Source organism: Rhinoderma darwinii, chromosome 5 (genome assembly GCF_050947455.1).
Source record: "Rhinoderma darwinii isolate aRhiDar2 chromosome 5, aRhiDar2.hap1, whole genome shotgun sequence".
Taxonomy (NCBI): domain Eukaryota; kingdom Metazoa; phylum Chordata; class Amphibia; order Anura; family Rhinodermatidae; genus Rhinoderma; species Rhinoderma darwinii.
In genome coordinates this window covers 47,588,248-47,604,853 of record NC_134691.1, presented here as the reverse complement: position 1 = coordinate 47,604,853, position 16,606 = coordinate 47,588,248, and the positions used below count along the sequence as shown (strand labels likewise).

The window sequence follows — 16,606 nt, the reverse complement described above, 5'->3', positions numbered from 1 at the left end:
CAGTGTGGGTCTGTGAGATCAAACCCCAGGTTAGGTAGGTGAAGCTGAAGAGGTAAATGCAAAAGGGAAACTTTCTATTATTTGCTATATCCTATAAAATGTTTATCCATAAAAGCAATACAGCGAAGTTACACGGCTCCCTAAAAATCCTAATAATGGCTTATCAGCACAGTACATGTAGATTTACATCCTTCATTGCGCTAAACATATTACTGACCCATAGTATAGTCTATGTGGCTTCACACCTCACGGGCATGAGTCCTCAGTAATAAATTAGACACATCTTACTTTTTTAGATCATGTTGTATGGAACGCCAGTCTTAATGAATTGCCCCCCTTGTGTTTAGCATTAGAATTATACACTATAAATTGACTTTATATGTAGGATCACCCCTCCACTTGGTTTTAGTAAAGAAACAGTTATATGGAACAACGGCCATATATAAAAAAGCAGCCCCTGTGGGTGCTATGGGCCCTTGGACACATGGGGCCCAGCACTAGTTGTGCGGGATTCCACTGCAATTGGCCCAGATGTCAATGAAAGGACATGGAGGAAGAAAATGAGCCCCATGTCCTTCTGTCCTGGGTGGCAAAACTCGGTGGCAAAACGGAGTACCATAATAGGAAGCCCACATTTATCTTTGCCATGGGGCCCTCTCTCTTTGACGTATGGAACTCTCTTTATGTAAAACCGCAATTACAGATTTTCAGATGCTATTTCCAAAGAACTTCAATGGGAAAACCGCACCCTAAGTGCCACAAAACCGCCATCAATAGTACATGGCATATCCTGAAACGGCATAAATTACTATTAACTACAGTGTAACATCTGCAGTATCAAAACGCCATGTGTGAACACCACCTAAATCAGGCTTTATCATAATGATCAATGGAAAACGACTCTTTAACCACCGTGCCATTCCTGTGTCATACGTTTTTTGGCGCTGTGTAGTAAGTACATGCCGCCAGAACCATAAATGTGCGGTGTGGGAAGAGGATAATATCTAAGCAAAAACTAATTTCTACAAAATCTTTTTTATATATAAATTCCCAATTAAAGCTGTGACTGCTGATAATCTGGGGAACAGTTGTACAGTCTTGTCATCCTGAGCCACAAAGTTTCCCTTTTATTTAGCGACCTGCACTTTTCCTAGTTTTTCCTAGTATTCCTAGTATTCCTAGCAAGCGCTGTCATCTCCCGAGGAGGAGGCTGGGGCCAGCGCTTGCTGACTCGTGGCTGCGGCTGTCAGCGGGAGGCTGGAGCTGACAGCCCGCAGCCACGGACATTACAGTATCCCCCCTCTTACGCCCCCTCTTCTTGGGACCGGAGCGAGAGAGAAACTTCTTTAGAAGAGTAGGGGCATTGAGGTTCTCCTCTGGCTCCCAGGACCTCTCTTCGGGACCAAACTTCCTCCAATCCACCAAATAAATGTTCTTTCCTCTCACTCTCTTGGTGTCCAAGATCTCCTTTACCTCAAAGATGTCCGAGGAGCCGCTGGGAGCAACCGCAGGGATGGGAGTCTTGGAATAGCGGTTTAGGATCACAGGCTTCAGGAGGGAGACGTGGAAGGAGTTGAGAATCCTGAGGGTGGGGGCAGCCGAAGCTTGTAGGCGACAGGGTTGATCTGCTGCAGGACCTCGAATGGTCCAAGGAACCTGGCAGCGAATTTGTATGAGGGGCACCCTCAAGCAAATGTTCTGAGAGGACAGCCAGACTTTAGTCCCCGGAAGATACTCTCTTCTCTTAGTATCTGCCTTTCGCTTCATGCGTTCTACTGCCAGCAAAATAGAGGACTGGGTCTGTTGCCAGATTTGCAGGAAGTCCCCATATGCAGAGTCAGCAGCGGGAACCTGAGATGAAGTCGACACAGGAAGAGGGACTCTGGGATGTTGACTGTACATGATGTGAAACGGAGTGGAAGTGGTGGACTCACTTGTGTGGTTGTTGTAAGAAAATTCGGCCCATGTTAGAAGCTGTACCCAGTTATCGTGCTGTGAAGAGATGAAGTGGCGGAGATAATTTTCCATGATCTGGTTCATCCTCTCAACTTGCCCATTGGACTGGGGGTGATAGGCAGAGGAAAAATCCAATCTCACATCCAGGAGTTTACAGAGGGCTCTCCAGAACTTAGAGGTAAACTGAACCCCCCGGTCGGACACAATGTGAAGAGGCAAGCCATGCAAGCGGAAGATGTGCTGGATGAAGAGACTTGCCAGACGAGGAGCAGAAGGTAGGCCGGTCAGCGGGATAAAATGAGCCATCTTAGAGATCCGGTCCACCACCACCCAGACAGTGTTACATCCTGCTGAGGGGGGAAGGTCTGTGACGAAGTCCATCGCAATGTGCTGCCAGGGGGCATTGGGTACAGGCAGAGGTTGAAGCAGGCCGGCAGGCTTGCTGTGAGTCACTTTGTTAGAGGCGCACACCGTGCAAGAAGAGACAAAGTCCAGAACATCCTTAGGTAGCGTGGACCACCAAAAGTGACAAGCAATCAGGTCTCGGGTTTTACGGACACCGGCGTGCCCAGCAAGTTTAGAACTATGTCCCCAGCGGAGAATTCTTCTCCTGTCCGCCAACCGAACAAAAGTCCTCCCAGGAGGGATGTCTCTAACCTGCAGAGGATTAGCAGTGACGATGCAGGACGGGTCTATGATGGTCTGGAGGGACTCCACCGTGTCCTCTGTCTCAAACGATCTGGACAGGGCATCGGCCCTCACATTCTTGTCCGCGGGACGGTAGTGGAGCACAAACAGAAAACGGGTGAAGAACAGTGACCACCTGGCTTGACGAGGATTAAGTCTTTGAGCGGACTGAAGGTAAGTGAGGTTCTTGTGGTCGGTGAAGATCAGGATGGGGTGAGCAGCGCCCTCCAGAAGATGTCTCCACTCCTCCAGAGCCAATTTGATGGCCAGCAGCTCCCGATCTCCAATGGAGTAATTGCGCTCAGCAGGAGAAAACAGTCTAGAGTAGTAGCCGCATACTACTGCCTTTCCTTTGGAGCTCCTCTGGAACAGAAGTGCACCTGCACCGACAGAGGAAGCATCCACTTCCAGTGAGAACTGCCGAGATACGTCAGGATGATGGAGGATCGAGGCTGAAGTGAAGGCACTCTTCAGGCTATTAAATGCAGACTCTGCCTCTTGAGTCCACACTTTGGCGTTCACACCCTTCTTGGTAAGGGTCGAGATGGGAGACGTCAGAGAAGAGAAGTTAGGAATAAACTGCCGGTAGAAATTGGCGAATCCCAGGAACCGCTGTATGGCCCTTAAGCCTTGGGGACGTGGCCACTCCAGGACAGCCTTCACTTTCTCAGGATCCATCTTGAGGCCTTGATCCGAGATGATGTAGCCCAGGAAGGGCATATATCTCTTCTCAAATACGCACTTCTCCAGCTTGGCGTATAAATGATTCTCCCTCAATCGTAGTAGAACCTGACGAACATGCCTCCGATGAGTCGTCTTATCTGGGGAGAAAATCAAAACATCATCGAGATAAACAACAACACAGACATAGAGTAGATCTTGGAAGATGTCGTTAACGAACTCCTGAAACACTGCGAGAGCATTACACAGTCCGAAGGGCATCACCAGGTATTCGTAGTGCCCGTCCCGGGTGTTAAATGCTGTCTTCCATTCGTCACCCCGGCGAATCCGGACTACATTGTAAGCCCCACGCAGGTCTAGCTTAGAAAAAATTTTGGCCCCTCGTATGCGATCAAATAGCTCAGAGATGAGTGGCAACGGGTATTTGTTCTTGACTGTGATCAGGTTGAGGCCCCTGTAGTCAATGAAGGGACGAAGAGATCCATCCTTCTTTTTAACGAAGAAGAATCCAGCCCCGGCCGGGGAGGAAGATTTTCGTATAAAACCCCTCTCCAGATTCTCCTTGATATAGGCCGACATGGATCTAGAGACTCAGGCAAGGAGAGAGGATATACCCGTCCACGGGGAAGAGAGGCATTAGGAACCAGTTCAATGGGGTAGTCATAGGTGCGATGTGGAGGCAGCATCTCAGCCTCCTTTTTGCTGAAAACATCTGCATATTGAGCAAAATGGGGAGGCAGTCCCGACAGCGACAGAGGCAGAGAAGGCTTGACAGGATGGATCTGCAACAGACAACGACCATGGCACTTGGAGCCCCATTGGAGAACCTCTCCAGAATTCCAGTCCAGGACTGGGGCATGTAGTCGAAGCCAAGGCAGGCCCAGCAGAACAGGATTGATGGCCTTGGCCAAAACAAGGAACGAAATAAATTCAGAATGAAGTACTCCAACCTGGAGCTTCAACGGCTTGGTTTTAGAGATAATGGGATCAGGCAGAGGCAGTCCATTAACTGAGGCAACAGCCAAAGATGTCTCCAGGGGAACTGTGGGCAGCTGAAGATGATCCACAAGCTCCTTCTGGATGAAATTTGCAGCAGAGCCAGAGTCAAGATAGGCAGAGACTTCATGCGTCCTGTCGCCGGATACCAGGGTCACAGGAATAGTCAATTTGGAAGCGAATCCTCTGTTAGATTCTGTTCCACCTAGTGTTGTCTCTCCAACCAATCCTAGGCAATGGGGTCTCTCCGGCCTCTGGGGGCACAGACGCACAATATGGCCTCCATGGCCGCAATACAAACAAAGTCCGGAAGTGCGTTTGCGTTGTTTCTCCTGGGTAGACCATTTAACATAATTACTCTGCATCGGGTCCTCTGGTGGGACGACTGAGGAGGATTGCGGGACAGCAGAATCCAGCCTGGGAAGTTCTCTCCCCCGGAGAACCTCTTGGGAACGTTCCCGGATCCTCATGTCGACACGGGAGGCGAGTAGGATAAGATCGTCCAGGGTAGATGGCAGATCGCGAGCAGCCAGCTCGTCCTTGATCCCTGAAGACAGTCCCTGCCAGAATGTAGCCACCAAAGCCTCGTTGTTACAGGTCAATTCAGCAGCCAGGATACGGAACTGAATGGCATACTCGCCCACGGAGAGGTGTCCCTGGTGTAGGGTCAGCAAGGATGCAGCAGCTGAAGAAACTCTCCCAGGTTCTTCAAAGATCGAGCGGAAGGTCTGTAAGAAGCACTGCAAGTCCCGGGTCTCTGGTCCCTGATGTTCCCACAGAGGATTGGCCCATGCCAGGGCTTTGCCAGTAAGGAGAGAGATGATGAAGGCGATCCTGACGTCATTCGAACAGAAGGACCTGGCATGTAGTCTGAAATGGATCAGGCACTGATTCAAAAATCCCCTGCAGGACCTCGGATCTCCGTCATAGCATGGAGGTAGCGGCAAGAAACACAGGGGGTTGGTACCGGTACAGACAGGAAGTGTAGCAGGCGGAACCGCAGGAACGGGAGGGGTGAGGACTGTGGACGAAGCAAGCAGCCGATGGGCTATGGCATTCACCGACAGGAGGAGCTGGTCTTGTCGTGACTGGAGATCCTCCATCTCAGCCAGCATGGCTTGTGTAGTCAACGTCTCAGGTTGACCAGCGGGATCCATGGCCTGAGCGTACTGTCACGGAGCGGGTTAGTGGACCCACTAGGCCATACCGCCGCAGCGGGGAGGCGGCTGGCCAAACAACAGGACACCCCAGAAATACAATGTCCCGCACAAGGGTGCCTGAATAGTCCAGATGGTGGCCGCAGCTCTGGCACAGATGAGATGGGTGCAGCAGATGGCGCCAAACGTGGCGGATGACACAGGAGTCGCAAGTTGCGCAGACGTGGCGGATTCCTCCGGACGTGGCAGATGACACAGGACGTGGCGGATTCCTCCAGACGTGGCAGATGACACAGGACGTGGCAGATTCCTCTGGACGTGGCGGATGACACAGGACGTGGCAGATTCCTCTGGACGTGGCAGATGACACAGGATGTGGCACGACTTGATACTAGGGCAAAGCACGGGAAACAGGAACGGGGAACAAGGTACGGGTAACAACAGGAACGGGAAACACTAAGGGACCATTTGCAAGACAGACTGGGAAAACTAACAATGCTCAGGCATCGAACTAGGGGGTTGGACCCCTCTTATAGCCCAGGGTACTCACGGGTCAAAGGTAGTTCAAGATGTCCGGTGCTCGCGCTGCCCCTTTAAGGGCGGGGACGAGCGTGCGCGCGCACCCTGCGGGCTCCGGCGGAGGTGAGTGGATGCGAGCGCTGGCGTCTCCTGAGGAGGAGGCTGGGGCCAGCGCTTGCCGACTCGTGGCTGCGGCTGTCAGCGGAAGGCTGGAGCTGACAGCCCGCAGCCACGGACATTACAAGAAGTCTTTACACTGGTTTGTGAGGCTGTATAGGGGGAGCTCTTACCATCCACTATGTAAAAGGAGTTGTCCGGTTTCAGTAAATGAATGTTATTCTTTGTATAATTAAAAGTTATACAATTTTCCAATATACTGTCTGTATTAATTCCTCACGGTATTCAAGATCTCTGCTTGTTGTCATCTATTGTTTACTTTCAGTGGAAACAATTCTGTCCATGGTCATGTGATGGACAGGTGCTGGGTTTGTTACAACACACAGCTCTGATACACATACTGTAACTGTAACGATCCAACACCTGTGTGTCCATCACATGACCATGGACAGAATTTTTTCGATTTGAAGTAAACAATGAATTTCCTACTGAAGGACAACAAACAGAGATCTTGAAAACCGTGAGGAATTAATTAAGAAAGTATATTAAAAAAATTTCAGAACTTTTAATTGTACAAAAAAATAACATTAATTTGCTGAATTTGGACAACTCCTTAAATCCTTTATGAGCATCTTAGGCTTCGTTCACATCTGTGTCGGGGCTCCGTTCATGAGTTCCGTTGGACCTTTCCATCAGGGGAACCCATAACCGGAATCCAATCTGAATCAAATGGAAACCATAGGTTTCCGTTTACATCACCATTGATTTCATTGGTGACGGATCTGGTGCAGATGGTTTCCGTTTGTAACCGTTGCTTAAGGGTTCTGTAGTTTTGACGGTATGAATAGCGCAGTCGACTACGCTATTGATTCCGTCAAAACGACAGACGCCTTAAACAACGGTGACAAACGGAAACCATTTGCACCGGATCCGTCACCATTGAAATCAATGGTGATGCAAACGGAAACCTATGGATTTTGTTTGTTTCAGTTTGGATTCATGGGTTCCCCTGACGGAAAGATCTGACGGAACCCATGAACGGAGCCCTGACACAGATGTGAACGGAGCCTTATAGATGGTCCTGTTTATAGTGAAACAGAAAGGAGTATTCTAAATAGCACTTTTCCAAAATACTTATAAATGTATCTGTGTTATAGGTTATAAGTAAATAACATACAGTAAATATAGAGGTTATCTATTACAGTCCAAAAAAATCTGTATTTAAGATCTTGTGTCTGTGTCAGAATATGTGAATGGCGGAGACAGCGAGCTGTGACCCCCACCGGTATCTAGAATAAGGGGCTACGAAGTTCTGTCTTTGCGAGTGAATGTGATGGGGCATTACAGTGTCCGGGATTTCCTCCTCTGCTACTCCTTACATTCCTTATACCACAAAGAGACAGAAAAGAGCCTTTAACGCCAATATATATATAAAAGTATAAATCTTTATTACACAAACACTGTACATAATTTAAAATAACATAAAGAGACTCTAGTATAGAAAAGCAGAGAATGCATCAAATGTTATTGCTACCTGTCATACAGGAGTAACGTTACGACTATTTCAGCAGTTCTCTAATTATCAGTCATCAAAACAATAGTACACCATCCTTAAATTGTAAGAAAAGGAAAGGGAGAACAATGTCTCCATAGGTAACAGGTATATCAAGGAACAAAGGTGTAGTGTATGTCATGACAAACAATAGTATGCTCAAAGCAAGGCTGCTAAGTCACAGACTTACCCATGGATAGAATCAGGTGAGTGTAAAGGAGTGATGTCCGCTCCGCTGCATAAACCCCGACGCGCGTTTCGCCACGTAGTGCTTCCTCAGGGGGATGTATACTACTGTATGCTCCATGTTAGCCCTTATATGGTGTCCTAAGTAATCAGACTGTGATGTCGTACAGCGGCGCATCCACGCCAGGACCGCCGGAAGCGAGGCAGTCCCCACATCCTGCTCCCAGCACGGCAGCACACGTCCGGGCTCCCGACGCGTAACGGGAGTTCCGGACATGCGCAGTGCGCCGAAGGAAGCAGAGGGGGACGGCACCGCCGACAGCCGCCACAGCGAACATGCGCACAACGGCACCAGAGTCTGAGTGTAAAACTCTGCATCCAGACCTCATGTCAATTGATCCCATGAACCGCTCACTATAAATAATGCTGTCGCGGAACTTGTTAATAAACTAAATGGCCATGGCCATAGACCTATATCCCTGGCCATGAACTACCCCCATGTATCCTTGTATCTTGGCTATATAGAGTAATATGTTTACAAAGTAAAGAAAGAGGTATTTTTATTTCATTATATATGTTTATATGTATATGTATGTTAGTGTTAAAGGGTTTATATAAACAAAACCGGACGTATATGGGTTTTTATAAGTATAATATAAGAGGAAGGGAGAAGAAAAGGGGATATACATAGCAAAATGTGATACATAACGTGCCAAAAGAGTTTTTTTTATATATATGTGTATTGTAAATATATGTGCTACTAATCAGGGGTAACCCATTTATAAATAACATATAAAAACAACATGTGCCATAGAGTGAAGGGAAAAAGGGGAAAGTGCAAAGAAGATATATAATAAATAGAAATATAAATAAATATATAACAAAACATAAATATATAATAAAGTAAATATAAGGTGTTACTAAAAAAACAGTACATAAGGTGCATTAATTTCATAATTGCATAGATAAATCCCACAAAATGAATAAACATTTCATCCCTAACATTGGGATATCCCCTCCATCACATGATTAAAGTATTGAGAATGCATCAATACACACCCAGATGAGTTAAAGATAGAATACTTCCAATACTCCCAATATATACGTCTAGCCACAAGCACCAATTCTATACATAGTAATAGATTCACACCATATATATTAACAAGTAATAGTAGCACGAAATATATGTCATCATACCCTACATAAAGAACAATAATCCCAAATGGTAAAACGATAGGATATCCCACCATACCTCCAACACTGGTCCCACATAAGTCAAGTACATTAATGAATACAAGTGAATAGTTAAACAAATAATGGCACCAACTTTATCAGAGTTAGTGTCCATAAAGTGAAGTACACATCACAAAGAAAGGGGCAATCACATCATACGCAGGCCCAATATACGTAATTTCCCTATATCATAGATGCGAGGACAAAAGTTGCATGGTCTGTTCCACGTGGATCAAGAAGATTCCAGCCCAATCCGCAAGACAGGGTAACAGGTACATCACATATACAACCTAATGAAAGGGACATATAGAGCAACACAAAATTAAAATTACATAGAATAAAAAAACGGAGAGTGAGAGAGATTACAGAAATGGAACAAAGCTCAAATTTTCGTTAAGTCCCCTTGGTGTCATGGATCCCAGCATAACAATCCATTTGCATTCCCTTTGCGCCAAAACCTTCTTCACATTACCCCCCCTGATGCCACAGTGTATCCTGTCAATGCCTCTGACCGAAAAGGTTCTCGGATTACAGTCGTGAAATCTCTTGAAGTGCCGAGGTATGGTTTTCAATTGTGTCGGGTCATCAATCTCCCTAGCCCCTAGGATATCACGTACATGTTCTCTAGTACGGATTCGCAGTTCTCGAGAGGTCAGCCCGACATATATCTTTTGGAATCCACATGTAGCATAGTAGATCACCTGTACCGTGCTACATGATATATATTCCCGGATATCGAAGTGACGTGTTCCATCTGCTGAGGAAAAGTTGGTGGCCCGACAGATGTTAGCGCAAGCTCTACATTTACCACAGGGATAGCATCCTTTTCTGGGACCACGAGAGCCAAAGGGTGATATCTGACGGGGGACATAGTGGCTTTTTACCAGAAAGTCCTTCAGGTTTCTAGCTCTTCTCGCAGTCATAAGAGGTCTAGCAGATAGACTCTGGGCTATTTGCGGTTCAGACATGAGAATGGGCCAATGGTGCTCCAAGATACGTCGCATCTTGTTCCACTGCCCATTATAGGTAGAAATAAACCGTAACTCAGGTTGGTTGTCTTGTTGTTTTTTAGGTTTAAGGAGGTCATTGCGCAATGTCGTCTTTGCTCTCTTATAGCCCAACTTGATGGCCCTATTGCTGTATCCTCTCTCCCTGAATCTATTCCTCAGATCTACTGATTGGTGTTCAAAAAGGACATCGGACGAGCAGATCCGCCTCATCCTGAGAAATTGCCCAACCGGGATGGCTTTAATTGTGGATGGAGTATGAGCCGATGAGGCATGCAGCAGCGAGTTAACCGATGTGGACTTACGATGTACATCTGTATGTAAAAAGCCTTGGTTGTCAGAGAATATCCGTATGTCCAGAAACTCAACTTGGTGACGATGGTATTTATATGTTAGCTTAATATTAAACAAATTTTGGTTAAGCTGCTGCATGAAACCCATCAGGTCAGACTCCGATCCCTGCCAAATGAAGAAAATGTCATCGATATATCGCAGCCACATCTGCACCTGGTCGGCGGCGCGGGCGCCGTCCCCAAGGAAAACCTGTCTCTCCCAGAGTCCGAGAAACAGGTTCGCATAGGATGGCGCACACGCCGCCCCCATCGCAGTGCCCTGCCGCTGCAAATAGAAGCAGTCCTTGAATACAAAAAGGTTGTGGCTTAAAATAAATTGTAACAATTCAAGAATGAAATCACATAGTTGGCCATCCCGGTTGCTGGTCCCCAGGAAGAAGCGGACCGCCTCCAACCCATCCTCATGTCTAATGCACGTATAGAGTGACTCGATGTCCGCAGTCACAAGATACATATCAGGTTCCACTTGGATACCACCGACCCTACCAAGGACGTCCGTCGTGTCCCTGACATAGGAAGGTAAATCATATACCATAGGTTTCAAGTAGTGATCAATAAATTTACATACCGAATCACATAATCCGTCTATCCCGGACACGATCGGACGTCCTGGGGGGGTCAATGGGATCCTTGTGGATTTTTGGTAAGAGATATAATAGGGTCGGGATCCTAGGAGAATCAGCAATTAGCCCATCATGTACTTTTTGGGGGATAATGCCTGAATCCAAAGCCCTGTCCACAATGTTTCTTAGTTCCTGAGCAAAGTGGTCAATTGGATTGGACGATAATTTTTCATAAGTCGCCCTATCACGCAGCTGTCTAAAGACTTCCTTTTCATATTTAGCCATTGGCCAGACCACGACATTTCCCCCCTTGTCCGCGGCCTTAAGCACTACATCATCCAAAGCCTGAAGCTCTTTCAATGCCTTTCTTTGGATGTTGGTTAGGTTATCTCTGTTGTTTCTAGTGGATAGCTTTCTAAAGTCTTCGGTGACCATTTTTGTGAATATTTCTACCTGTGGACATAGGGACAAGGGGGGAAACCTGGTGGATCTGGACACAACAGCAGATGGGAACGTACCTTGAGTCTCAGATGTTTGTTCCAATAGAAGGTCTTCTAATGCTCGTAAGGCATCCCTTTCAACTTGACTATCAAATTCCACACCTCACCTATTATGTAATTTTTTCAGCACCACCTTTCTAGAAAAAAGGTGTAAGTCCTTTAGGGCTGTGAAAAAATTAAAAGAATTTGTAGGTGAAAAGGTTAACCCCTTTCCTAACACATCGCACTGGGCATCAGAAAGGGTATGTGAAGACAGGTTTATTACCTCCAAATTGTTTCTGGATTTTTTGTCACGTTGGTGGTTAAATGTGTTCTTCCGTTTGGCTTGTCGGTCAAACTGCCATCGTGGTCCTTGTGAATTTTGGATGTTCTCAGATTCTACCATGTGTCTGGCTACTCTCAGTCTCGGGGGTTCCTCATTAGACGTACGGGAAGAAGTAGATGCAGATGTGGCTGCGATATATCGATGACATTTTCTTCATTTGGCAGGGATCGGAGTCTGACCTGATGGGTTTCATGCAGCAGCTTAACCAAAATTTGTTTAATATTAAGCTAACATATAAATACCATCGTCACCAAGTTGAGTTTCTGGACATACGGATATTCTCTGACAACCAAGGCTTTTTACATACAGATGTACATCGTAAGTCCACATCGGTTAACTCGCTGCTGCATGCCTCATCGGCTCATACTCCATCCACAATTAAAGCCATCCCGGTTGGGCAATTTCTCAGGATGAGGCGGATCTGCTCGTCCGATGTCCTTTTTGAACACCAATCAGTAGATCTGAGGAATAGATTCAGGGAGAGAGGATACAGCAATAGGGCCATCAAGTTGGGCTATAAGAGAGCAAAGACGACATTGCGCAATGACCTCCTTAAACCTAAAAAACAACAAGACAACCAACCTGAGTTACGGTTTATTTCTACCTATAATGGGCAGTGGAACAAGATGCGACGTATCTTGGAGCACCATTGGCCCATTCTCATGTCTGAACCACAAATAGCCCAGAGTCTATCTGCTAGACCTCTTATGACTGCGAGAAGAGCTAGAAACCTGAAGGACTTTCTGGTAAAAAGCCACTATGTCCCCCGTCAGATATCACCCTTTGGCTCTCGTGGTCCCAGAAAAGGATGCTATCCCTGTGGTAAATGTAGAGCTTGCGCTAACATCTGTCGGGCCACCAACTTTTCCTCAGCAGATGGAACACGTCACTTCGATATCCGGGAATATATATCATGTAGCACGGTACAGGTGATCTACTATGCTACATGTGGATGCCAAAAGATATATGTCGGGCTGACCTCTCGAGAACTGCGAATCCGTACTAGAGAACATGTACGTGATATCCTAGGGGCTAGGGAGATTGATGACCCGACACAATTGAAAACCATACCTCGGCACTTCAAGAGATTTCACGACTGTAATCCGAGAACCTTTTCGGTCAGAGGCATTGACAGGATACACTGTGGCATCAGGGGGGGTAATGTGAAGAAGGTTTTGGCGCAAAGGGAATGCAAATGGATTGTTATGCTGGGATCCATGACACCAAGGGGACTTAACGAAAATTTGAGCTTTGTTCCATTTCTGTAATCTCTCTCACTCTCCGTTTTTTTATTCTATGTAATTTTAATTTTGTGTTGCTCTATATGTCCCTTTCATTAGGTTGTATATGTGATGTACCTGTTACCCTGTCTTGCGGATTGGGCTGGAATCTTCTTGATCCACGTGGAACAGACCATGCAACTTTTGTCCTCGCATCTATGATATAGGGAAATTACGTATATTGGGCCTGCGTATGATGTGATTGCCCCTTTCTTTGTGATGTGTACTTCACTTTATGGACACTAACTCTGATAAAGTTGGTGCCATTATTTGTTTAACTATTCACTTGTATTCATTAATGTACTTGACTTATGTGGGACCAGTGTTGGAGGTATGGTGGGATATCCTATCGTTTTACCATTTGGGATTATTGTTCTTTATGTAGGGTATGATGACATATATTTCGTGCTACTATTACTTGTTAATATATATGGTGTGAATCTATTACTATGTATAGAATTGGTGCTTGTGGCTAGACGTATATATTGGGAGTATTGGAAGTATTCTATCTTTAACTCATCTGGGTGTGTATTGATGCATTCTCAATACTTTAATCATGTGATGGAGGGGATATCCCAATGTTAGGGATGAAATGTTTATTCATTTTGTGGGATTTATCTATGCAATTATGAAATTAATGCACCTTATGTACTGTTTTTTTAGTAACACCTTATATTTACTTTATTATATATTTATGTTTTGTTATATATTTATTTATATTTCTATTTATTATATATCTTCTTTGCACTTTCCCCTTTTTCCCTTCACTCTATGGCACATGTTGTTTTTATATGTTATTTATAAATGGGTTACCCCTGATTAGTAGCACATATATTTACAATACACATATATATATAAAAAAACTCTTTTGGCACGTTATGTATCACATTTTGCTATGTATATCCCCTTTTCTTCTCCCTTCCTCTTATATTATACTTATAAAAACCCATATACGTCCGGTTTTGTTTATATAAACCCTTTAACACTAACATACATATACATATAAACATATATAATGAAATAAAAATACCTCTTTCTTTACTTTGTAAACATATTACTCTATATAGCCAAGATACAAGGATACATGGGGGTAGTTCATGGCCAGGGATATAGGTCTATGGCCATGGCCATTTAGTTTATTAACAAGTTCCGCGACAGCATTATTTATAGTGAGCGGTTCATGGGATCAATTGACATGAGGTCTGGATGCAGGGTTTTACACTCAGACTCTGGTGCCGTTGTGCGCATGTTCGCTGTGGCGGCTGTCGGCGGTGCCGTCCCCCTCTGCTTCCTTCGGCGCACTGCGCATGTCCGGAACTCCCGTTACGCGTCGGGAGCCCGGACGTGTGCTGCCGTGCTGGGAGCAGGATGTGGGGACTGCCTCGCTTCCGGCGGTCCCGGCGTGGATGCGCCGCTGTACGACATTACAGTCTGATTACTTAGGACACCATATAAGGGCTAACATGGAGCATACAGTAGTATACATCCCCCTGAGGAAGCACTACGTGGCGAAACGCGTGTCGGGGTTTATGCAGCGGAGCGGACATCACTCCTTTACACTCACCTGATTCTATCCATGGGTAAGTCTGTGACTTAGCAGCCTTGCTTTGAGCATACTATTGTTTGTCATGACATACACTACACCTTTGTTCCTTGATATACCTGTTACCTATGGAGACATTGTTCTCCCTTTCCTTTTCTTACAATTTAAGGATGGTGTACTATTGTTTTGATGACTGATAATTGCTGAAATAGTCGTAACGTTACTCCTGTATGACAGGTAGCAATAACATTTGATGCAGTCTCCGCTTTTCTATACTAGAGTCTCTTTATGTTATTTTAAATTATGTACAGTGTTTGTGTAATAAAGATTTATACTTTTATATATATATTGGCGTTAAAGGCTCTTTTCTGTCTCTTTGTGGTGTATGTAGTATCATAGAGCTGCCTATATGATATGGGGGGACGGTTGTGATATAGACAGTCCCTAGCCCCTGTTACTACTCTGTTTGGAGTCTATATATCTGATCCTTACATTCCTGTCTAGAAACAAATTCTAAACTATAGGCTGTTATAAAACGCATGACGTTAATGATGTCTGGTAGATATTAGTTCTCATAACTGACCAATATTATCATGACTGTCTCAAGCAAGTTTCTGAGGCCTCCTCAAGTTCTATATGTGTTTCCACCCCAGGACATTTCTATATTACTAAATTGTATCCCACAATTCTCACCAATGTCTAATATGTGTACCGTAAATATTATTTCTCTCCAGCTATACACATGGTTGATTATTTCATACTCTCTATTAGTTATTATTAGTGGTTATTAATATAACATAACCCACAAAATTATATTTTACATTTTTATAACTTTTGCCAAAACTACAAAGAAAAGTGTGCTGTGATATGATGTGTATATTCTATAGATAATAATAACTTACCGGTGCAGCAAAATGCTGAAACAATTTCTAATAAATCTGGTAAAGACTTTGAGAAATACAAATTTTGATCCAGCCTCAAACTGAGCAAACATCAAAATGACGCTACCAGCCGAGATTCTAGAATGTTCTACAAGATTGTATGATATCAGACAGGAGTGACATCACTATGGGAAGGTTGCTAAGTGACAATCATGCCATATATGGGCAGATGTATTTATTTACTTATTTATTTATTTTTATTTATCTATTTACTTATTTATTAATTTATTTAGTTTAATTTTAATTTATAACATTTTTCTAATGTTCACACAGAGTTTTTTGCAGGCAGAAATTCCTCCAGGAGTTTTGAGGCAGATTTTGACCTGCCTGCAGTTTCTTCCTGCGTTTTTTGCGTCGTGTTTCGGCCTTGGCCATTAAGTGCCACAGGCGAAAAACACAGCGACAAATGCTTTCTCTGCCCCCTATTGACAAGTCAGAGACGGAAACACAGGAAGAAAGAGCTATTTTCCCTTGAAAACAGCTCTGTATTTTCAGAAGTATTTGATTTTGTGTGTGCGCATACCCTAAGGGTATGTGCACACGAGAACTGTCTTTTACGTCTGAAAATACACTATTTTCAGGAGAAAACAGCTGCGTAGTTTCAGACGTAAAAGCTCCTCCTCGTATTATGCGAGGCGTCTTTGACGCCCGTAATCTTGAGCTGCTCTTCATTGACTTCAATGAAGAACGGATCAAATTACGCTTCAAAGAAGTGTACTGCACGTGTTTGCCGAGGCAGTCAATTTACGCGTCGTTGTTTGACAGCTGTCAAACAACGACGCGTAAATGACAGGTCGTCGGCACAGTACGTCGGCAAACCCATTCAAATGAGTGGGCAGATGTTTGCCGACGTGTTGGAGCCGTATTTTCAGACGTTCAACGAGGCATAAAACCCCCGAATTACGTCCGTAAATAGCATGTGTGAACCCAGCCTTACACTTCTAGAATGCTAGAAGATTGATTGCTGTAGGTCCCTGAAGATTTGCGGTAGAAATAGATAGCAAAGAAAC

At 44.9% G+C, this 16,606-nt stretch overlaps 1 long non-coding RNA gene across 1 annotated transcript; it reads right to left on the bottom strand.

Annotated features, from left to right (window-relative positions):
- Positions 1-9,230: 9,230 nt before the first annotated feature.
- Positions 9,231-15,647, bottom strand: LOC142652401 (uncharacterized). The gene is made up of 4 exons (XR_012847845.1): positions 15,558-15,647; positions 11,773-12,293; positions 11,526-11,672; positions 9,231-9,374 (listed from the first exon to the last, which is right to left on the bottom strand). It is a non-coding gene; the product is annotated as an uncharacterized LOC142652401 (long non-coding RNA).
- Between the last annotated feature and the right edge of the window lie 959 nt (positions 15,648-16,606).